The sequence below is a fragment of the Pongo abelii genome, chromosome 1 (assembly GCF_028885655.2).
Source record: "Pongo abelii isolate AG06213 chromosome 1, NHGRI_mPonAbe1-v2.0_pri, whole genome shotgun sequence".
NCBI classification, from domain to species: Eukaryota; Metazoa; Chordata; class Mammalia; order Primates; family Hominidae; genus Pongo; species Pongo abelii.
The window spans coordinates 100900620-100917148 of NC_071985.2; the positions used below are offsets into that span (position 1 = coordinate 100900620).

The 16529-nt window shown below is 40.1% G+C and overlaps 1 pseudogene; it reads left to right on the forward strand.

Annotated features, from left to right (window-relative positions):
- The first annotated feature begins 14466 nt into the window (after positions 1-14466).
- Positions 14467-14878, forward strand: LOC100431535 (ubiquitin-conjugating enzyme E2 D4-like; annotated as a pseudogene).
- Positions 14879-16529: the final 1651 nt, after the last annotated feature.

Sequence of the window (16529 nt, forward strand, 5' to 3'; positions counted from 1 at the left end):
AGGTGGGAGAAGATGACGGAGAGATGATGGAAAGGGAATTTAGGTAATGTTGCTGTATTTACTTATGTGCTTCCTTATTCCCTTAGTCAACTCAGTTTCATAAATTTCTTCAGGATCTTTTTCAAGAAGATCTTTCAATTTTTTTTCAGCCTACTCTAATTACTCCTTGTCTATGTTACTGTTTCTATATGTACAGAGCTCAGACTACCCTATCATGTATTCCTGCTTTTTCATTTCTTTTTTTCTTTTTTTTTTTTTTGAGATGGAGTCTCACTCTGTCACCCAGACTGGAGGGCACTGGTGTGATCTCAGTTCACAGCAACCTCCACCTCCCAGGTTCAGGAGATCCTCCACCTCAGCCTCCCAAGTAGCTGGGATTACAGGCCTGTGCCACCACGCTCGGCTAATTTTTATATTTTTAATAGAGATGGGGTTTCACCACACTGGCCAGGCTAGTCTCAAACTCCTGACCTCAAGTGATCCATCTGCCTTGGCCTCCCAAAGTTCTGGATTACAGGTATGAGCCATCGTACCTGTCCCATGTGTTCTTTTTTATAGTCTATTCATTATATACATGATATATTTACTTCCCCAATTGTGGTGTAAGCATTTTTAGAGGATGCTTACACCACAACTGGGGAAGTAAATATATCACGTTCCTATTCTATTTGTATATTGCTTTACAAAGACATTCACATAATACATGCTTGATAATGAATACATAAATAAATGTATATTATTTACATTTAGCATCTTCTCTTCCCTCAGTCTTTGTGTATCCTGAAGACAGCTTATATGCAAAATTAGAAGTATGGAAGTTACTAGAGTCTCTCCTGGCAGTTTCTGTATCTGTGTGTCTTGTACACAAACATTTGCTTAATGACTTTATGTTTGAAAATCTTACAACTAAGTGAAAATACGTGAAGTGAATAAAAAGTTTTTGTTATTCTAAAGAGAAAAATTAGCCCAAGATACCCAAAAGATAGAAAACATACAGATTAAACAAACTAAATTTGTGTAAATAATAGATAAAAATATAATAAATACAGTTTTCACGTATGAATTTTTATTGTATTCATCAAAGGAGGAAGAGGAGACTTGGTTGTAGGTGATGGTCAATAGAGGAGGACTGGGAGGGGATTATTCTTTCAAAGTCAGTGAAGATTCAGTGCCAGACCAGCATTCAATATCAAATTTAATGTGATTAATAATTTCCTTTATCCTAAGGCTTTGACCAAATAAAAGCTAAACACAAAAAGCCTTTATAGAATATTGAAATGGTGAACATGTACAGCAGATTGAAGAGTCATAGAAGATGCAACCCTCTCATTCACTTTGCTTGGCATGTGTATGAAAAACAGTATTTTGGGTTCATCTAAATATGTCATTGATTTGGTTTGGCTGTGTCCTCACCCAAATCTCATCTTGAATTGTAGCTCCCATAATCCCCACATGTCATGGGAGGGACCCAGTGGGAGATAGGTGAATCATGGGGCCAGTTACCTTCATGCTGTTCTCATGATAGTGAGTAAGTTCTCACGAGATCTGATGGTTTTATAAGGGGCTTTTCCCCCACTTCGCTCTGTACTTCTTGCTGCTGCCATATGAAGAAGGACACGTTTGCTTCCCATTCCACCATGATTGTAAGTTTCCTGGGGTATCCCTGGTCATGCAGAACTGTGAGTCAATTAAATCTCTTTCCTTTATAAATTACCCGGTCTCAGGTATGTCTTTATTAGCAGTGTGAGAATGGACTAATACAGTAAATTGGTACTGGGTAGTGGGGCACCACTGTAAAGATACCTGAAAATGTAGAAGCAACTTTGGAACTGGGTAACAGGCAGAGGTTGAAAGAGTTTGGAGGCCTCAGAAGAAGACAGGAAGACGTGGGAACGTTTGGAACTTCCTAGAGACTTGTTGAATGGCTTTGACCAAAATGCTGATAGTGATATGGACAATAAAGTCCAGGCTGAGGTGGTCTCAGATGGAAATGGTTACTAGTTGGGAACTAGAGGAAAGGTCTCTTGTTATGCTTTAGCAAAGAGACTGGCAGCATTTTACCCCTTGCTCTAGAGATCTGTGGAATTCTGAACTTGAGAGAGATGATTTAGGGTATCTGGTAGACAAAATTTCTAAGCAGCAAAGCGTTCAAGAGGTGACAGAGTATAACAATTTGGAAAATTTGCAGCCTATGTGGTAGAAAAGAAAAACCCATTTTCTGGGGAGAAATTCAAGCTGGCTGCAGAACTTTGCATAAGTAATGAAGAACCAAATGTTAATCGCCAAGACAGTGGGGAAAAGGTCTTCAGGGCATGTCAGAGACCTCCCTGCTGTGTACAGCCTAGGAACTTGGCGCCCTGTGTCCCAGCCACTCCAACCATGGCTACAAGGGGCCAAGGTACACCTTGAGTCATGACTTCAGCGGGTGCAAGCCCCAAGCCTTGGCAGCTTTCACATGGTGTTGGTCCTGCAGGTGTGCAGAGGACAAGAACTGAGGTTTGGGAATCTAGATTTCAGGGGATGTGTGGAAATGCCTGATGTCCAGGCAGAGGTGTGTTGCAAGGGCAGAGCCCTCATGGAGAACCTCTGCTAGGGCAGTGCAGAAGGGATATGTGGGGTTGGAGCCCCGACATAGAGTCCCCACTGGGACACTTCCTAGTAAAGCTATCAGAAGAGGGCCACCGTCCTCTAGACCCCAGGATAGTAGAACCACTGACAGCTTGCACCATGCCCCTGGAAAAGACTCAGACACTCAATGCCAGCTGTGAAAGCTGCCAGGAAGGGGGCAGTACCCTGCAAAGTCACAGGGTCGGAGCTGCCCAACATCATGGGAGCCCACCTCTTGCATCAGTGTGATCTGGATTTGAGACATGGAGTCAAAGGATATTGTTTTGGAGCTTAAAGATTTAATTACTGCCCTATTGAATTTTGGACTTATCTGGGGCCTGTAGCTCCTTTGTTTTGGCCAATTTCTCCCATTTGCAGTGGCTGTATTTACCCAATGCCTGTACCCTCATTGTATCAAGGAAGTAACTAACTTGCTTTTGATTTTACGGGCTCATAGACAGAAGGGACTTGCCTTTGGATGAGATTTTGGACTTGGACTTTTGAGTTAATTATGGGATGAGTTAAAATTTTGGGGGACTGTTGGGAAGGTATGATTGTGTTTTAAAATGTGAGGACATGAGATTTGGGAGGGGCTGGGGCAGAATGATATGGTTTTGCTGTGTCCCCACCCAAATCACATTTTGAATTGTAGTTCCCATAATCCCCACATAATGAGAGGGACCCAGTGGGAGGTAATTGAATTGTGGGGGTGGTTTCCCCCATGCTGTTCTCATGATAGTGAGTTCTCATGAGATCTGATGGTTTTATAAGGGGCTTTTCCCCACTTTTGCTCTGCATTTCTCCTTGCTGCTGCCATGTGAAGAGGGATGTGTTTGCATCTCCTTCTGTCATGATTGTAAGTTTCCTGAGGGCTCCCCAGCCATGCTGAACTGTGAGTTAATTAAGTCTCTTTTCTTTTTAAATTACCTAGTCTCAGGTATGTCTTTATTAGCAGTGTGAGAACAGACTAATACAGTCATGCAATTCAAAGTTGTTTCACACAATATTCTCTGACTACAAATGGTCATGTCAGGTAAATTGGTGAGTAGTACTGTGTGTCATTCAGGGTCTAAAAGGAAAATGGGCTGAGCATGGTGGCTTATACCTGTAATCTCAACACTTTGAGATGCCAAAATGGGAGGATCACTTGAATCTAGTAGTTTAAGATTAGCCTGGGAAAAAGAGTGAGACACTATGTCTAAAAAAAATAAAAATTAGCTGGGCATGGTGGCACACTCACTTGAGCCCAGGAGTTTAAGGCTTCAGTGAGCTATGATTGGACCACTGCACTTGAATCTGGGTAACAGAGTAAGACCCTGTCTCAAAAAAAAAAAAAAAAAAAAAAAAAAGTGAACAGTATACCAGAGGGAATTTAACACAAGGAATTAAACAGGTATTGGAGGTCTAAGAAGGCAAAAGGGGAACTGATGTAACACAGAGATAGAAAGCAAAGCAGTGATCAACCCTAGGGTTGTAGAAACAAAGGTAAAAGGGTTGGGTTGTTAGAACTGGGTAACTTGGATGAAGGGCCACACATAAGTGGGAGGACGGCTTCTGAGAAGGAGGTTGCTGGTGGCCCTGGAACTCAGAGGAAGTACCTAGTGTAGCAGGGACTCAGACCTCTGAAGAAGAGGTGTCCACTGGCTGATGCTCATGCCTTTGAGAGGGGGCCATGAGGCTGGCTCCGGGATTGTAAGAAAAGAAAAGAAATGAAACTGGAAACAACAACCACTCTCAGAGTAAAAAATTATGGCTGGGATGATGCTAATTGAAACAAGAAACAAAATAGGAAGCAGCCAGACCTATATCCCTCCTCCAGCCTTTCAGTCTCTTTTTAACACCCCTTACTGACAGAAACCAATAAAGCCAGCAAGCAAAAAAAAGATGTGGTTTGCAGAGTCCTCACCTTAGCATTAAAAAGCAGATTACAGAGGGTGGGCCCCTCTTTGGCCACTTCCCTACACACTCATTCATATACATCCTTCTATATAGTGTCTGTTTGAAACCATGATGTCAAAATATAATTTCTTATAGCATGTTTATTTATTTTGGGGTGACAAATCATTATAATAAAAAAGGAGTTGTCTAAAAAGTGACATAACTTTATAATAGCCATTATGGCAAAAAGTCATTAATTGAACAGTCATTACATGAGGGGATCAGGAACTAAAAATCAAAGCTCATTATGGTCATAATGTAAAGAAACGTCACAGGAAATCATATATATCCACCATTCATGAATAGAGGAAGTCTGAGACCTAAGAACAGGAACTGGTCCAAAGGGGTAATCTGGAGCTGTATCTTTTTAAAGACAAAACACCCTCCTCCAGGCTTAACAGAGCTTGAAGTGTGAGAACCAGGAAAAGAGGAGTCGATCTCTGGGACCTTAGCTAATATCTACTTTCATGGACACCCCTACAGTCTAACTTTCATTCATTCATTTAACTATTATATGTTGAGTACATAAAATGTTCTAGGCACTAGAGTGGTGAATGAGACTTAATCCATGCTCTGATGGAAGTAACTCTTTTTCTTTTTCCTCGCCCAGGTTGGAGTGCAGTGGTATGATCTTGGCTTATTGCAACCTCTGCCTCCTGGGTTCAAGCAATTATTGTGTCTCAGTCTCCTGCGTAGCTGAGATCACAGGTGTGCATCACCATGCCCGGCTAATTTTTTTATTTGTAGTAGAGATGAGGTTTCATCATGTTGGCCAGGCTGGTCTCAAACTCCTGGCCTCAAGTGATCCATTCACCTGGGCCTTCCAAATTGCTGGGATTATAGGCGTGAGCTACTGTGCCCAGCCAGAATTTATTCTTTAGTGGGTGATTACAACAATTAACTGGTAAAAAGTAAATATATAAAGCTTAAATAAAGATATCAAGAAGTAGTAGGTACTACAAAAGAAAATGAACAGAAAAATGAATGGAGAATAGAAATTTAAACTAACCAGTAATAAGGGAGATGCAAGTCAAGACAATTAAATGTCTTTTTCACTTCCCAGATTGGTAAAAGTATAAATTATTGATAATAGTACCTTGTAAAGGATGAAATAAAATGAATATTTTCATACACTGTCAATAGGAGTAAATTGGCAAAGTGTTTCAGGGGGATATTATTTAGTAGTATAGAAACAAATTTGAATTTCGCACATTAGGTTAATATATTAAGTTGAATCATATGAAATTGCCAATATTTGACAAATTTTGGCCTAAAAAATGAACTTGAAAATAGATCAAATGAAATTATCCACACTGAAACACTAAAAGAAAAAAGAGTAAAATGTTTTCAAAATTTCAAGAACATACTGGTCAAAAGGGAACTGAACCAAACCACAGTTTATTTTTCTTTTTGGTAGCTCCCAAATGAAAGAGGCTGTCTGTTATCTACCGGTTAGATAAAGTAAGAATTTCCCTTCTACATAGGCGATGAGGGGATGGGTCAGATAATTTCAGTTGCTCCTTTTATCTGGTTTTTCTATCTCCTGAGAGAGCATCCTTCCTTTTCTGATTCTCAATCCGTGTACATAACTCATCTGAGGGATCTTTATAAACTTGTAAGTCATAGACTTGACTGTTTCCTTTCAAAGTCCAAGTATTTTATTATGTGTGATGTCTCTGGAGTCTACTTGCCACCTAAAAATTGAGAATATGGTCCCAAGCCATCATTTCTGGATATCATTTGAAGCAGGAAATGTGACAACCATTCAAATAGGAAACAATGACAATGACCATTCCCAGAGTCAACATTAGATAATGCATGGACCTGTTGCATGGGATTCATGATGGTCAGGGGTGACAGAAATCAGGTTTCTTGGGTTTCCTCAGTCTAAGATGTCCTTCCAGTTGGAAAGGATCCCGAAATCATTCCACTGTAGGGTCACAACCACAAAGGCATCTCTAGGATAAAAAGTGGTGGATAATTTCTCTACACTTCCTTGAAGATCTGAGTAAGTCTCATCCTGTCCTTTTGAGTTTGAGTCACTTTGGCAGCACAGTCACTTTCCTGTGCTGACTCAGATCCTTTTATTTAAATCCCTGTTCCTGTCACTTGAAGGTACTTGATGGAAACTGAAGCCCTTTGTTTATTAATTCCATGTGACCTGTTCTTTAGTGGGTAGTTAAAATTTTCAAGGACACTGAAAAATACCAAAATACCAAAGAGTGTGCTGTCAGTTGTAGAGGAAACTAGGCTATGCCATCTGATTCAGACAGTTAGAGTTGTCATTGATAGTTCTATGGTAACATTCTTGATTTCCATTTGTGAAAATTTTAGCCCAATTTCCAGCCAATATACACAAATGTGTATCTCTATTAGACTATTAAGAAAAATAATAAATGTTTAATTTTATATGATGTAGCTTGATTCTCTTTTACAAAGTAAAATCTGAGCATGTATGAGATTACCAGCTGGGGGTTGTTAGACTTTGAGACCAGAGTTTTTGATCTTGTGGCCTAGAACCGATTCGTCACTGGATGAATTAAGAGGGAAAAGAAAAATTCTGCATTGCTACTAAAATCTGTATTTGTGGTGACCTGACAGTTTCACAGTGGGGGGACTGATTTGTGCTCCAGCTCATGGCCTCATCAACTTAGTTTCAAGTCAGAGCCATAGCAGTAAAATATGACTTTTTTTTTTAAAGCATTTAGTATATTTTAAAAGTTGATGATACATTTCTGGTAACAGTGACTAAGCTATTTAGGTAAAATATAGAAAACAAATATTTTTAAAAGCATCAAGATGATGATTAACACTGAAGAATTACGAGGCCTGAAGTAAAGGAAAAACTGGAACCCAGAGCCGTAAGCAAGCAGAGAAACCATTTTTTGGCTAAGGGCATTTCCTGACCTGCATATTAGGGTTTGACAGCCTTCTGTGACTAATGGAACAGAAATAGAAGACCAGAGTCTGCCCAAGTTGGGGAGTTTATCAGGAGAATAATCCTATAATAAGGTAGGACCTTAAATTTCTATAATCTTGGGATAAAAATGAACTATAAAAGAAACATCCCTTATGTTACACAGTTTAAGTTCAGAGCATCTTTCACACCTTTTACTTGGTTAAATGTGGTTCTGGGCTGGAAGTACCCCCCCAGGTGCTGGGCAAGAAAGCTTTCATTGTAGATCTCAGATTATTCCAAAAATATTTTTCCAGATACAAGATAAGGCACATACTCATAAATAATAATGAACACAAAGAAACTAAACCAGGTGTGAAAACCAGCAGACATGTCAGGCAGTTGAAATCAAGCCCCTAGATATTAGATATATTAGAAAGACTGCAAAACAATGATGTCTACATTATTCATGAAACAAAAATTTGGAAGAATTTTGCCCACTTGGATGTTTTCTTAGCTTCAACTTAACATTCAGGCTCACAAGAATCTCAGAGGCCATACTTGGCACCAGATTAATCCGAGAGACGTAGGATAAGAATTATAGCTTGCTATCAGGGCAGCATCAGGCGTGATATTTCTATAGGAGGAGTCTCTGCAGCAGCAGTCCACACAGTACCTAGGAGATAGTCTCTTGACTCTCCACCTCTCACTGTCTACTTGGGGACAGCTGAGGTGCATGTGGCACCATCCTGGAGCCATTATCTCTTGTAAGACGTTAATAGAGTAGTTTCCAATGCCCATGCCAGGTGTATGCAAGTTATAGGATTCACTGCATTCAGAGAAGCTCAAAGTCTGGCTTCTTCCAGATACTTAGTTTTCCCAGTCCAAGTGTAGTCCATCAGTTAGGAGTCTTTTTTATGATATGCAATGTTTGCTTAGTAACATAGTTGACATCTTGTCGTTAGAAGGCTCTAGGTGGACAGAGCTAGAAAGTTAATTAAGGTCAAATTATCATGCAGAAGGAGAAAAGGGTTTTGTTAACAATTTACACACCAATTGGAAACAACAAAAAAATGACAGAATAGATTTAGAGAGAGGCAAATAGAAATTTGGAAAAAAAAAAACAAAATAAAGAGCTCAATGGAAGAGTTTAACAGGAGAGCAGTCACAGCTGAAAAGAGAACTAGTAAAGTGGGAGATGGGGAAAAAGAAAAAAGTTCAGAATATATTACAAGGAGAAAAAATAATACTTAATACACAAGCACAAAAATATAACAAATAGAGTGAGAAAGTCTTTTATTTTTAGTTAGAGGCTCAAAAGTAGAAGAGAGAGAAAATAGAGGCAATAACTGAAGAGATAATGCTTGAGAGTTTTCCAGACAAAATGAAACTCAAAAATCAACAGATTCTAGAAGGCCTACCAATCAAAGAAGATAAATAAAGGGAACTCCATACCTAAAGACAGAATAGTAAAACTGCAGACAATAATAAAAAAAAAAGACAAAAATAGTAAAGACAATAAAAAAAAATAGACAAAAAACAGAGGAAAAATAGGAAGATTACATTCAAATAAGCAGCAGTGAGACAACTGGCTGCCTTCTGAAAAGCAACAATCAAATGCAAATATCTTCAATATGCTGAAAGACAATAACTGCCTCCAGAATTACATACTTAGTAAAAATGACCTCCAATAATTAAAGCAAAATAAAGACATTCAGAGAAAAATAGCTGAAACAGTTTTTCACAAGCAGACCAACATAAAAGGAAATTCTAAATGATGTTTCTCAGGCAGAAGGACCGTGATTACATATGGAAATTCAGAGACATAGCAGAAATAAAGAGCAAGATAGCAGCACATATGTTGATAAATCTAAATTAACATTAACTACATAAAATATATGTCTAGTCTTCTGGGGTTTAAAAATATTAATACTTAGACCTAATAAATGATAACGGCATATATATAGAGTGAGACTAAATGGAATAAAAGTATTCCAACGTCCATATATTGTCCAGGAAGAGGATAAGGGTATCAATTATTACTATGTTTAATAAATTAAGGATTAGCTGGGCACGGTGGCTCACGCCTGTAATCCCAGCACTTTGGGAGGCCGAGGTGGGCGGATCATGAGGTCAAGAGATGGAGACCATCCTGGCCAACACAGTGAAGCCCCGTCTCTACTAAAAAAATACAAAAATTAGCTGCACCTGTAGTCCCAGCTACTCAGGAGGCTGAGGCAGGAGAACCACTTGAACCTGAGAGGCAGAGGTTGCTGTGAGCCAAGATCGTGGCACAGCACTCCAGCCTGGAGACAGAGTGAGACTCTGTCTCAAAAAAAAAAAAAAAAAAAAAAATTAAGGATTAAGATTGTAATTTTTAAAGTAACCACAAAAGAATAGAAGCAACTTAAATACAATTAAAGGAAATACAATTAAAGGAAATACAATAAGGAAAAAAGTGAAGCAATGCATATAAAAAAGTAAAAAAAATAATGTTATAATAGTTAAAAATAACCAATCCAAAACAGACAAGAAAAGAAATAGAAACAGAACAAGCAGAACAAAAAGAAAAAATAAAGATGGTAGATTTCAAATTAATATATATCAACAATTACATTAAATTGTAAGTTGACCAAATTATCCAGTAAAACAAACCCCTGAAATACTGCTAGACTGGATTTTTAAATTAACTATATGATATATTTAGGAGTTGTATCTAAACCAGAAAGTGAGAGAAAGGTTGGAAATGAAAGGCGAGAAAAGGAGCTTGACTGAAAACATTAACAAAAAGGTGGCTATATTAATAGACTGTAAAGCAAAAAACATGACATCAGACTATACCTCTTGGAGAATATAACCATTCCTTTCTAAATACTTTTTATGCTGACTGGTTATCATAGGTGACAATATATGTTAATCTGTCTGCACCATTTTGCTAAGACAAAAAGCTTTGGTATTTTCTTCTTCACTCTCCAACTATAAAGCTATAATAAAACTAATACATCTTTAAATATTCCTTATCTTTAAAATTTTCATATAAGTGATTATTGTCATGTTATTTAGTGCAGTGATTTATTTTCATCCTTTCTTCCTAATCTCCAAGTATTGCTAGGTACTTGAGCTTTTCCAATGTACATGTATCAAAGCCAGCACGAGTCCAGAACCCACTGCCTCTGAGAGCTGATCCATGGTAATTCTTTTCCCAACATCCCCTTGGTCTCTAGGACTCTAATGACCAAAGGAAAAGAGATTGCTGTTGCTTGGCTACTATGTTGGTAGATATGATTTAAGGCTACAGGTATGTCCAGATTTACACTGTGGAAAGGTCACTCAGGATACAGTGTGGTAAATGGGTTGGAATAGACAAGACTGGCTGTAGAGAGGCCAGTTTTTGTTCTACTTATGTTAATGGAGGTGATGGATGGACCAGCGTAGTAACAAAGTGGGAATGAGTCTGTATAGAGTCCAATGAATTTAAATACTATAATTCTTTGGAAATAAATTGTTGTGTTGGGAGATTGGGAGTGTTTAAAGAAGATATCAAAATCTGATTTGAGCAGCAGGATGCATAGCAGTGAGGATAAGTGTCTAGGCAGGGGTAGAAGCAGGTTTTAGTGATCTGTTGAAACACCCACGACAGCATACTACTCTTTGGGAGATGCTGGCTTGGGCCTGATCGTTGAGGTAGAGGGTAGTACATGATGCTGACAGGGAACTCACTGCTGTGTTGAGTTTTAGCATCTGTGACTCTGAGATGCATATGAGGCCTCTTGTAAATTTTGGATTTGAGAGTAGAAAGTACAGGTTTGTATTTTAGAAAGAGATTTGGGAATAAATGTAGCTCTGGTTGACACAGACAATATGTGAAGGTTTGTTGGCCAGAACTAGTATGTGTCTTGGGTGTTGGGCAGAGAACAGATAGAGCCAAAGCTCTGCAAGGTCAATGTGAAGGGTGATTTCCTTGTTGGGTTCAAGTTTATGACTCAGCCTGGACCTAGCTTGGCTTCTCAACTAGAGAAGAAGTATGATTCCATGTCACACACAACTCCTGTCTTTGAAAAAGTCATAATGACTCCCAGACCCAAATTGTGGGGCAAACTTTCTAGATTTTTCTCTTCAGTTTAATCTTTCCAGAGAAAATTGAGGAAAGAAATCTATTTGAACTTCATCAAAAGACAAATATGTTAATATTTCAGCCATTAATATGTCTTTAAACAAGGTTACTCCTTACACAGCTATTACATGAAAGTGTATTAACTGAGGAAACTGGATTCTCCCAAACAATGAAACACTGACTGCAAGCATTATTAATCTTTTTATATCATATATTCCTTCAGATATTTTATACATTTTAGAAAGCAGACAAATAATAGTATTATAATGATTACAAGACTGATCATTACTCTTTTACAAAAAACAGCCACAAATAACTAACTCCATTAGCATTACCTTCTGTCCTTTTATTTCCTCTTTCTTCATCTTCTTTTTTTTGCCTATGATATTCTGGTATAGCATATTTCCTCTTTCTTCTAATTCTAATTCTGATTCTGCTTCTTATTTCTTCCCTAGATTAAAACTTTACTTACCTATGCTGCCAGTTAGTGCTTCCTTCCCAGAGCCACTAAAGCAACAGTTTGAGGTTGAGGTCCTAAACTGAAGATTTAGGATCAGAAGCAAGGAACCTGGATGAATTTCTGATGTTTTTATAGGAGTCTGTTACACAGTTGGAAAGAGCCTTTTTCAGAATTAAAGTTTGATCAGACAGATAAGCTATTTTAATATTTATAGTTTTGTCTAGTAAAAGTATTCTATAAAAACCTTGGTTTTGAATGTCTACTGTTAGCTTTTAGTCAATACTGCAAAAATCTTCTTTTGGAACAATTTCTGTCTTTTTCAGTATTGTATTTCAATTGTTTCTCCAGGACCACACATAAGAGCCGGATTGGTGGTCCAGTGGTAGAATTCTCACCTCCTGCATAGGAGACCCTGGTTCAATTCCTGGCCAACGCAACAAGTTTTGTGCTTCACTTCTCTATATTCTTTATACTTCTGCCCTACACAGGCTATCCCATGTTTAAGGGCCTTGGTTGTGGAGGCTTTTGACTTATGACAATGGTAACCCAAGTGATGGCCAATGCCTGAAGCATAAGATATTCAGGAAATGATCTAATGATCTAGTGACCTTGCAGTTAGAGTCAAGAGCTATTCCTGCAATCCCAGCACTTTGGGAGGTCAAGGCAGGTGGATCACCTGAGGTCAGGAGTTCCAGACCAGCCTGGCCAGCCTGGTGAAACCCAGTCTCTACTAAAAATACAAAAATTTGCCAGGCATGGTGGCACACACCTGGAGCTACTTAGCATAGTCTATCTTTGAAAGTAGCAAGTGTTTCTGGTAGTTTGATACAGTTTTGAATATTGGTATGTAAAACTTTTGTTACTTTCATCTATTCTCCAGGTAGATCCCTGGAATCCCAAAGAACCATCACGTCCCTGATTCGCATGCTAGATCTTGGGCTGACCGCTGGGTCATGCCTCACTATGGAGCAAGGATCAAGAAGTGAAGTCCCCTGAAGGAGAGAAGCTGTGGGGAGGAGCAATCACCTTGGTGGTGTCAGGTGTCAGCAGCCCAAGAAAAGGGGAGGCATGTGGGGAGGAATACGTGTGGAGATGAGGGGAGCAGCGGAGACGTGGCTTTGGACAGAGGTGGCGAGTGGACCCTCAGGCCTGTACCCTGGACATCATGAACAGAATTAGTTAACATTGTCACCCACCATGACCTCCATGTGTTCCGTGAGCCCATTTGCTTTCCCAAAGGGATTTCTAGCAATGTGTGTCAACAGGTGTTGGCCTGATTTTTTTTTCTTTTTTTTTCTTTTTTGAGACTGGGCAGTGCAGCAGTGGCTTGGTCTCGACTTACTGCAACTTCCGCCTCTTGGGTTCAAGTCCTTACCTGGCAATAATGTGTTGAAGCCATTGAAACTGTGCCTATAAACTTTATAAAATTAATCAGGGAAGAAGGGAAGGGGAGAAACAAAAATAAACAAGCTTGTAGCAATTTTGCATTACTCTTGAGAGCAGCCTGCTCTTGGATCTGCTTCCTCACAGTTGTTTGGTGCTCTTTGTGCTAGAATCAGGCAGGCCCTAGATTATAGTTCTCCTGAACTGTTCTATAGATAACAACCTGAACATTTTGAAATGTTAAGTTTCCCGTTAGAGATATTCTTTCAGATCTTGTGTACCAGTGAAACTACTGATGTCAGCTGGTCTGAAGGACCCCACTGAGGAACTGACTCAGAATGCAGTTTCCAAATCCTAATGATATCATCCCCCTTCCCCTGCCCAATCAACAACCTTAATTTTCCAACCCCTCACCCTCCACAATCCCCTTAAAAACCCTAACGCAGAAGTTCTTGAGGAGATGGATTTGAGGGTCTACTCATATCTCTCCCCTTGGCTGCTCTGTGATCATTAAATTCTTTGTTGCAAACTGCTGTCTTAGTGTATTGGTCTATTACTGCACAGTGGGCATATGAACCTACTGCTCTTATAACACCAGAGTTGTTTTCTACTTTGTTTTAACTATTTTGGGAATCTCTGTATTTGTTGAATAAAAATTGTAATGCAATATATAATTTTTGTTGTTGTTGTTTTGTTTTTTTTTTTAGCATTTTTTTTCTCTAAAGAAGAATCAGGCTTTCAGGTGAACAATCTAGGAGACTTGATTTATAAAAATGAAAATGACAGATTACTTATGTGATGAGGCACATTGAAAGAGCCCATAAAGTGGCAGCAAAAATTAAACCAGGATGATCAACTTCAAGACAATATCCTAGTAAAATTATTAGATTTTAAAGATAAAACATACTCAGGTCTCCAGGCATCACTGTGGAACAAGTTACAAAAGCAACTGAATTAGATGGGCACTAACATACAAGGCAAGGTAACAGTGAAGCAGCATTTTCAAAAAACTTATATATACAAAGTGTAGTGTGGCTGGGCCACCCCAGCCCCCAGCAGTCGGGTAGGATGGCACTAAAGTGGATCCAGAAGGAATTAACCAACTTGCAGATGGATCCTCCTGCCCAGTGCTCCACGGGGCCTCTGGGTGATAATTAATGACAGTCCTTGCCAAGGAGGTGTTTTCTTCCTGACCATCCACTTTCCTACGGATTGCCTGTTCAAGCCCCCAAAGGATGCTTTCACAACCAAAATTTATCACCCCAATATCAATAGCAATGGCAGCATCTGCTTCGACATCCTATGGTCTCAGTGGTCTCCAGCATTGACTGTGTCAAAAGATCTCTTGTCCATCTGCTCACTGCCCTGCATCCCCAACCTCAATGATCCTCTGGTGCTAGAGATAGCCCACACCTACAAGGCCGACAGAGAGAACTACAACAGACTAGCAAGACAGTGGACAGAAAAATATGCTATGTAAGTGTCTAGGCGATTTTACGGGAGACATTGTTTCCCCTGAATTCAAGGTCTTCCCTTGAAATTCTGGGCTGTGGGCTGGGCCATTCAAAGTGTCATCTGTTCTTCAGACAAATTGATATAGGAGTTAAAAAGAAATTATTTAGGTATTAGGGTAAGGAAGTTCTTGGTAAGTTTCCCTTTTAATGAAGAGCCGCCCCCAAATAATTTCTTTTCTAACAAAGAGCAGCCTGTAAAATCGAGCTGCAGACATAGATAAGCAAGCTGGAAGCTTGCACAGGTGAATGCTGGCGGCTGTGCCAATAGGACAAGGCTACCTGGGGGGTAGGCATGTTCAACATGGTGGCTCCATCTTCCCTTTTCCTTTCTAACCACGTGTACAGTAAGGAGCAGACAACATGGCACGAGTAAAGTAGAAAACCCATTTGCATAATAAGAAGATTAGGGTGGGGTGGCCAGCTTCTTCCAGCGCTATGTTAATGTCACACCTGGTCCAACCAATCTTTGGGCCCTATGTGAATCAGACACTGCCTCCTCAAGCCAGCCTATAAAACCCTGTGCACTTCACCACAAAACCAGAAGTTCCACTCTGGCAACCCTCTCTCTCTCAGGAGAGAGAGCTATTTTCCTTTCTCTTTATTTTGCCTATTAAACCTCCACTCCTAAACCCACTTCTTGAGTGTCCACATCCTCAATTCCCTTGGTGTGAGGCAACGAACCTTGGGTATTTACCCCAGACAACTATGCCACTTCAAAATGTTGGTCACCCACTCTCTCCAGCTGCAGCATGTTGGTGCCATTCTCAACAATTATGGCTTTGACAATGCCACATCTTTGATGCCAAATCAGCAGCCACAGTTGTTATGATCTGCAGCCTTCCCAGTTACACTGGAATCTCTCTCTCTGCCCTAGTTTACCTGTTGGTCTTTTGGGCAGCTAGGCCCTGCACCTGTCTCCTACTCAGCCTCAGATGGTGCCACTGCTCACAAAAGTACCACACCAGGTCTTCAGCCAGGCCCCTCACCACATAACCTTTGCCTTTTAGAACTCAGTGCCATCCTGGGTAACCAGGGCTGAGCAGGGTTTCCTCACACCCTGTCTGCTGCACAACCACAGCCTGAGGAGGCTCAGCTCATGCTGGAGGGAATTGGGAACAGTGTCACTGGGAAGTGAAGGCCTTGCCCTGAGGCTTCCACCAGTCTTATTCTCCATTTGCCACATGCTGGCATTTCTCCCCTCAAACCAAGAAGCAGCAAGTGGAAAATGTTGAGATATAAAGTACATAACACCCCATAAGACATGACTATGTTTTTAGAAGCAAGAGGAAAATTATGAAACCTCTGGAGGTTTGGGTTATGTTTTTCCATATGATGAGGATTTTCGCCACCCCTGCTACTCCCACTAGGAGCCTACACTAAGTTCAAGTATGAGCCATTCACAGACTAGAACACAAGGAGGGAGAGAGACTCCTTGGGTGGATCACGAGGTCAGGAGATTAAGACCCTCCTGGCTAACATGGTGAAACCCTGTCTCTACTAAAAATACAAAAAATTAGCCAGGCATGGTGGTGGGCGCCTGTAGTCCCAGCTACTCCGGAGGCTGAGGCAGGAGAATGGTGTGAATCTGGCAGGCGGAGCTTGCAGTGAGCCGAGATC